The sequence below is a fragment of the Tamandua tetradactyla genome, chromosome 9 (genome assembly GCF_023851605.1).
Source record: "Tamandua tetradactyla isolate mTamTet1 chromosome 9, mTamTet1.pri, whole genome shotgun sequence".
NCBI lineage: Eukaryota > Metazoa > Chordata > Mammalia > Pilosa > Myrmecophagidae > Tamandua > Tamandua tetradactyla.
Window position 1 is genome coordinate 5018073 of NC_135335.1, and position 6110 is coordinate 5024182.

Here is a 6110-nt window from a genome sequence, read left to right on the forward strand (position 1 = left end):
TGCCTGGATGGGACGTCTCTCTTTCCTGAAGTCATCGTCCTTTGTTGATTGTAGATACAATCAGCAGTAGATGCAATCAACGGATGGATGACTCATATCCATGAAATATCCCACTCACAATTGGGCCAGGGCTTGCTTGACAAAACAACTGGACACCATTACCTGGCCAAGTTGATGCGTGAACTTCACCATCACAGCCTCCCTGCTTGTCTCCTGGGCGTAGTTTATGTCCACTCTGAATCTCATTTCCGCACTGCCCCCATATTCACTTTCTCAGACGCACCCCTGGTTATGGTGTATAAACCTCTCCACAGCCCGGGTACCTTTCAGTCTTGACTCTCATCATCCCTACGACCCACCCACCCTTTCCTAAGTTCCAGTCCCCAGTTGTGCAAGCATGCCTCTGTGTGGACACGGAGGTGTGCTGACCTCTCCCCTGTATGCCCTGCTGACCTGGGGGCACACTTGGGCACTCCTAGGCATCCATTAAAACCTGACTCAAAATGCCCCGAGCCTGTATTTCATCTCTGGCGGAGTTCCTTATGGTTTCTGCTGTGATCCCAGAGTATTTCCTCTACAGCTCTCTTACCCTCATGTCAGCCGCAGCCTGCCCTTTAGCAGGCACTCAGGCCCAAAACTTGCAATTGCCCTTTCACCCATCTGCCTTTTAGCCCCGCCCACGTCTAGTACGTCAGTGAAGACTGTTGGCATAGCTCGTGATCTCCATCCAGAACCCAGAGCTGCTCTGCTTCCACCCTCCTACCCTCATCCAGCCGTCAGCCTCTCCCATGGCTGGTTTCCCTGCTTGTCCTCTAGCCCCTCTAGCTGACTCCCTACAGCAGCCAGAGTGAGCCTGGCACCCACTCAGATGAGATCATTTCCCTTGTAACCTCTCCAAAGGCGCCCCAAATCCCACAGAATAAGCTGCCAAGTCCTTTGTGTGGCCAGGAGAGAAGGGCCTGCTCTGGGCTGCGGCACTGCCAGCTGCCCTCCCCTCCCCCAACCCCTTCACCGCCTCCAGGCTGGCCTCCAGGCTGGCCTCCCGGCTGTCCTGGGGGAATCTGGGCACCCTTCTGATTCAAGCCATTTGCACCGCCACTCCCTCTTCCTCCACGGACACAGGCCTCTCCCAACAGCTGTCGCCTCTTCAAATGGGCCTTCCTGGGCTCCTGTGCAGATAAAAGCACCCAGCCCTCCCCTGTGGCCCCCTTCCAGCTTTACTTCACGTCACTACCCGGCATTCTCTTGGGTGCTTAAGTTTTTAATGATCCACCTGCTTCTCCAGAAGGCCAGCTCCAGAAAGTCAGGGCCTAGAACAGTGCCTGCTTCTAGAACCTTCTCAACAGCCTTTGTTGCACGGAAGGGTGAGTGAACACACATCCAGAACCTGACGTCGGATTCTAATGTGCTGTCGTGCTGGCCTCCCCACGAGAATCCCCCCTAAGCCATCGTCTTAGCTCGAGTGTGCACCCAGCAGGCCCACGAGACGTGTCTGCCTAAAGGAGGCGGGCGGGAACTGGTGTGGAGGGCCCGTGACCATGGGGCTCGCCTGCCTTAGGAAACGTGGCCCAAACCGAGGACAGAGGCATGGTGGGGAAGGGCTGAGCTGCTCTGGGACAGCGTGGGGCCTCCAGGGAGGGGACTCTGAGCTAAGACCTAGAAGTATGCCCACCGAGACCCCGCGACACCCCGACATAAAGGCCGTGGGTTTACGGTGGTGGTTCCTGCGGCTCCAGCCGGGCACTCAGAGTCACCTTTGCACCAGAAACCGGCCCAGCGTGGCCCTCCCTCCTCCAGCTGCTGCAGAGGCTGGCAGGGAATTTCCTGGAAGCCACTGGCCATCTTTTGGATGCCACCCTCAAGGCATTCTTGGAATGTTCATGCAACAAGCCAGTAGTTTCTTGAGCACAATGTCAGCTCTGTTTTGGGGGGAATTTTTTTTTTTTTAATCAAAGTCAAAGCTTTCCCGTCTTGAAAGTAACTGAATCATCCAAAATATTACTTTTAAAGTTTCCCAGGAGTTGGCCTTCCAGAGGTTGCTGCTGAAGTTTTAGAACCAGAGAACGAAGACATCTTTCCTGGTGAATGCAGTGGGGGGCGGGGGGCTTGGGGAAAATGCCCCCTACCTCGATTCCTAGAGGGTTAGGGGGAGGGAAAAGCTTCAGTTTGGACACACATGGGCTCCAGTCGTGTCTGCCCTTAAAAAGGGATGGGCCACGCCCAGGGTTGGGATGAGGCACACATCTTTTCAAATGCTTAAGCCCCCCATGTACACTCCCTAAGTTATTTTTCCTTTAGTTATTAAAGCCGCGTGTATTCCAAGGGAAACTCAATCCTCGTGTCTCTGGTTCATTTATACTTGAACTCGTCAGCCCCCACTGGGGTGGAAGATGCCTGCGGAATCTCTTAATAGTTTTCCTGCTTCTGCTCCCTGCCTTTCCGCCTTATAAACAGGAAGCTGAATTTTGCCAAGATTCAACGACCTTGAACCCCAGAAAGACTGAGCTCAGCTTGAAATTCAGAATCCCGGAATTGCAAGATGGTTCTCGGGGTGTCCAGAGTCCCTCGTCCCTGCTGTGGTGAGGAAAAGTCTAGAACATCAGCAGGCCGGGGTCCGCACTTTGGAAAAAGGGGCTGCTGGTGGCCGAGGGGGACGTCGGCCCGGGGAGGGCGGGGGGAGGGCAGCGATGCCGAGGAGACCTCGTGGCTGGGTTCCACCTAGCGTCGCCCTTTCGCTGGGTGTCCCCCACTGGGAAAAACCAATCAGCATCCACGGTGTTCTGCCCAGGGTGCCGAGAAAACGCTCTGGGTGTGCCCCCATCCTCCCTCTGCTGAGCTGACCCTCTCACCTCCTTCCTCCATCTTTGGAGACTCAGCCCTCCCCTTCCCACCTCTCCTGGGAAACCCTGACCTCTGCCCCGTTTCCCTTGCACAGAAGGACGACCCGAGGGCGCTGCAGCCGGGGTCCAGGCCTCAGAAACCGGGCCCCCCTGTCTCCTCCCCGCCGAGCCACTGGGCCTCTCCATGCCTTGGTTTCCCCACCTGCATGACGAAGCCTTGCCCTCGGTCCCTGAGGCCCTCTCCGGTGCAGTGGCTCGTGTGGACAGCACGAGTAAGAGGCTCCGGTCCCAGACGAGGCCATGTGTCTCCGGCCCCCCATCTCAGCCCCGGGAAGTGCTTTGGGACGGTGATGGCCCTAAATGCACCCCAGCCTGCCTATGTTTTGTGTATTGGAACAAACTACCTTGATTCCGTTGTCGTGGGAGGGTGTTAAAAATATGACAAGCATTTTCCCCTATGTGATTTCTGTCGGGGCTCTGGGGCCGAGGTGGGGGCAGGATTTGGCTCCCCCAGGTCCCCCTACTGCCAAGTTGTACCCCTGCTCCGCTCTGCAGCGCGCTTGGCCAGCTCTCCTGCCCAGCAGCAGCCACCGTCCTTGCTGGGTGGTGGCCGGGACAGGCAAGGTTTCCAAGAGGCCTCGTCTGGCCACCAACCCCTCCCTGCTCCTGGGCTGCAGAAGGCACCAGCCAAGTCAGATCCGAGAAAATAGTAGGGGTGGGGTTGGGCCAAGTAAGGGGCCGTGGGACAGGGGGGTGTGGATAAGTAGTTTTGAAAGGTCTGGGTGTGTCCCGAAGAATTTTTCTCCAATATCTGCAAAGCATGCATCACCCCAGCAGTGTTTTTCCATCTTGGAAGCCAAGTGGCTTTGCCCAGGGATCCCCTGAGCTCACGACACCCCAGCCCCATCCCCGGTGGCCGCTGTCTGCGACTCTCTCTGCCCCCAGGGGGTCGCCAGGGGGTTCCCACGGCACCGCCCAGCCCACCAGGCCCCACTGCCCTGCCAGCGCCCAGTTTCCCCTCCCTGCCTCACCCAACTCTGCAGGACCCGGGGCTGGGGGGCAGCTGCCCTTCGCGCTCCCAGGACCTTTGCCCTTTCAGGGGCGAGAGGCTGCGGGACCCCAGAGTGGACTGCGTGCCTGGAGGAAGCTGATGGGAAAAAGGACAAGCAGCTGATATCGCTTTTTTATCAAGATTTTTCTTGGTTTAGTTTCTTGAGCCTTAAACAGGGTGGGGTGGGGGCGGGAGGTAACAGACTTTCAATTCCTCTGAGATTACGGTCAGGTGGTGTGCAGGCAGCATCTTCCCGTCGGAGACAGGGAAGCCACTTCTGTGGGGGAGGCGTCTGCAGCCGTGGGGTGGGCGACACGTGTCTCCTGCAGGGGGGTGGGGGGCGGTGCACAGAGCCCACCTGGTCAGCCACAGGTCCTTGCCCAGCAGGGGCTCCCCTTCGGTACCACCTCATGAGCCAGCCCCCCGCCGTCCCCCCATTCTCTCCCCAGGGCCAGCACCAGACTGTTTCTTCTTGGATTTCGGGGGCTTTTGCGGTGGACTCAGCAGCTCCCTGTCCTCACAAAAACAACCACAGGGACGTTTTGTCACTTGCTCAAGGTGCATTTGTATCAATTTTGCCAATTTGCACATTTAAGTTTTTTTTTGAAGAAATGATGCCTTCACGGGTGTGCAAAATAATCCAGCTTTACTTTGCTTGAATAGGTGATGCATTCATACAGGAGGAAAATCCAGAAGTAGATGCCCCCCCTCATCCTCACATGGGGGCACATGTCTCCTTTGTGACCCCATGCGACCCCTCCTGTGCCCCGTCCTTCCTCCGAGGCTACCTGAGGCACCAGCAGACTGTCCTGGGTATCCCCTTTCTTTGGGGCCAGTTTCCACATTTCCTTACCTTCCTCCCCCACAGCGCTGTTTAACAGGGGTCCCTGGTCTTCAGAAGTGTCGTGACCTGAAGACTGGTTCTCGCAGGAGGAGTTTATGGGTGACCCCTGTACCCCAAAATACAAGCTCAAGTTCCATGACGGGGACCTGATGTGGACAGGGTGTTTGTAGATGGGACTGGGGGGTCCTGACTCAGTGGGACTGGCACCCTGGGAAGAAGAGGGAATTTGGACCCGGAGACAGACATACCCCAGGGAGACGGCCACGTGACGAGGGAGCCAGGGGACACCCTAGATGGAGGGGAGGCCTGCAGGGGATGCATGGCCCAGCCTGGCAGGGTCCACCAGCCCTGTCGACACCTTGGTCTGGTGTCCAGAGCCAGAGGGAAGAGGTCTGAATCCTCAGAGCGCCCGTTTGCGGCACTTTGTCACCACCAGCCCGGGACACTCAGGTCGGGGGGTGGTGTCAACGTTGGGGGGGAAGCTTTATGGAGCAGCAGGTGCTTGCTGCTGAGCTGGGGGGAGCCCTCGCCCCTCTTCCTGCTGGGGGCAGCCCCAAGCCACGCTCCTTGGCCCTGGACGTGCCGGCCCTGCCCTCCCACGCCCTCCCCGTTCTCAGCCGCTGCCTGGGGACCCGCCGGCCATCCCCGCGCCTGTGTGGACACGGTGCCTCCGGGCTGTCGGGCCACAGGCAGGGATTTTTTTTTTTTTTTAATATTTGTATTATAAACATCAAACAAACATACAAACATTCTTCTTTTTCTTTATTTTTTTAAATACCAAAAACACAAAGCAAATGCAAGCATTCCTATCTCGATCATTCCATTCTACATACATAATCAGTAATTCACAATATCATCACATAGTTGCATATTCATCATCATGATCATTTCTTGGAACATTTGCATCTATTCAGAAAAAGAAATAAGACGAAAACAGAAAAAAATGTATACATACCACACCCCTTACCCTTCCCTTTAACACACAAACGTTCTTGACATGGTTACAATCAGTGGCTCACAATATCATCACATAAGTTGTGTATTCATCACCATGATCATTTTTTAGAACATTTTTCACTCTGGAAAAAGAAAGAAAAAAGAAAAAACTCATGCATACCATACCCCTTACCCCTCCCTTTCATTGACCACTAGTATTTGCATCTACCCAATTTATTTTCACCTTTGTTCCCCTTATTATTTGTTTATTTCTTATCCATATTTTTTCTCATCTGTCTATACTGTAGATAAAAGGAGCATCAGACACAAGGTTTTCACAATCACACAATCACATTGTGAAAGCTCTAAAATGATACAGCTTTTTATATACAATCATCTTCAAGAAACAAGGCTACTGGAACACAGTTCTACAGCTTTA

The 6110-nt window shown here is 55.0% G+C and overlaps 1 long non-coding RNA gene across 1 annotated transcript; it reads left to right on the plus strand.

The window, feature by feature from the left end:
- The first annotated feature begins 1392 nt into the window (after window positions 1-1392).
- Window positions 1393-3281, plus strand: LOC143645821 (uncharacterized). The gene is made up of 3 exons (XR_013157190.1): window positions 1393-2081; window positions 2455-2579; window positions 2936-3281. It is a non-coding gene; the product is annotated as an uncharacterized LOC143645821 (long non-coding RNA).
- The last annotated feature ends 2829 nt before the right edge of the window (window positions 3282-6110 follow it).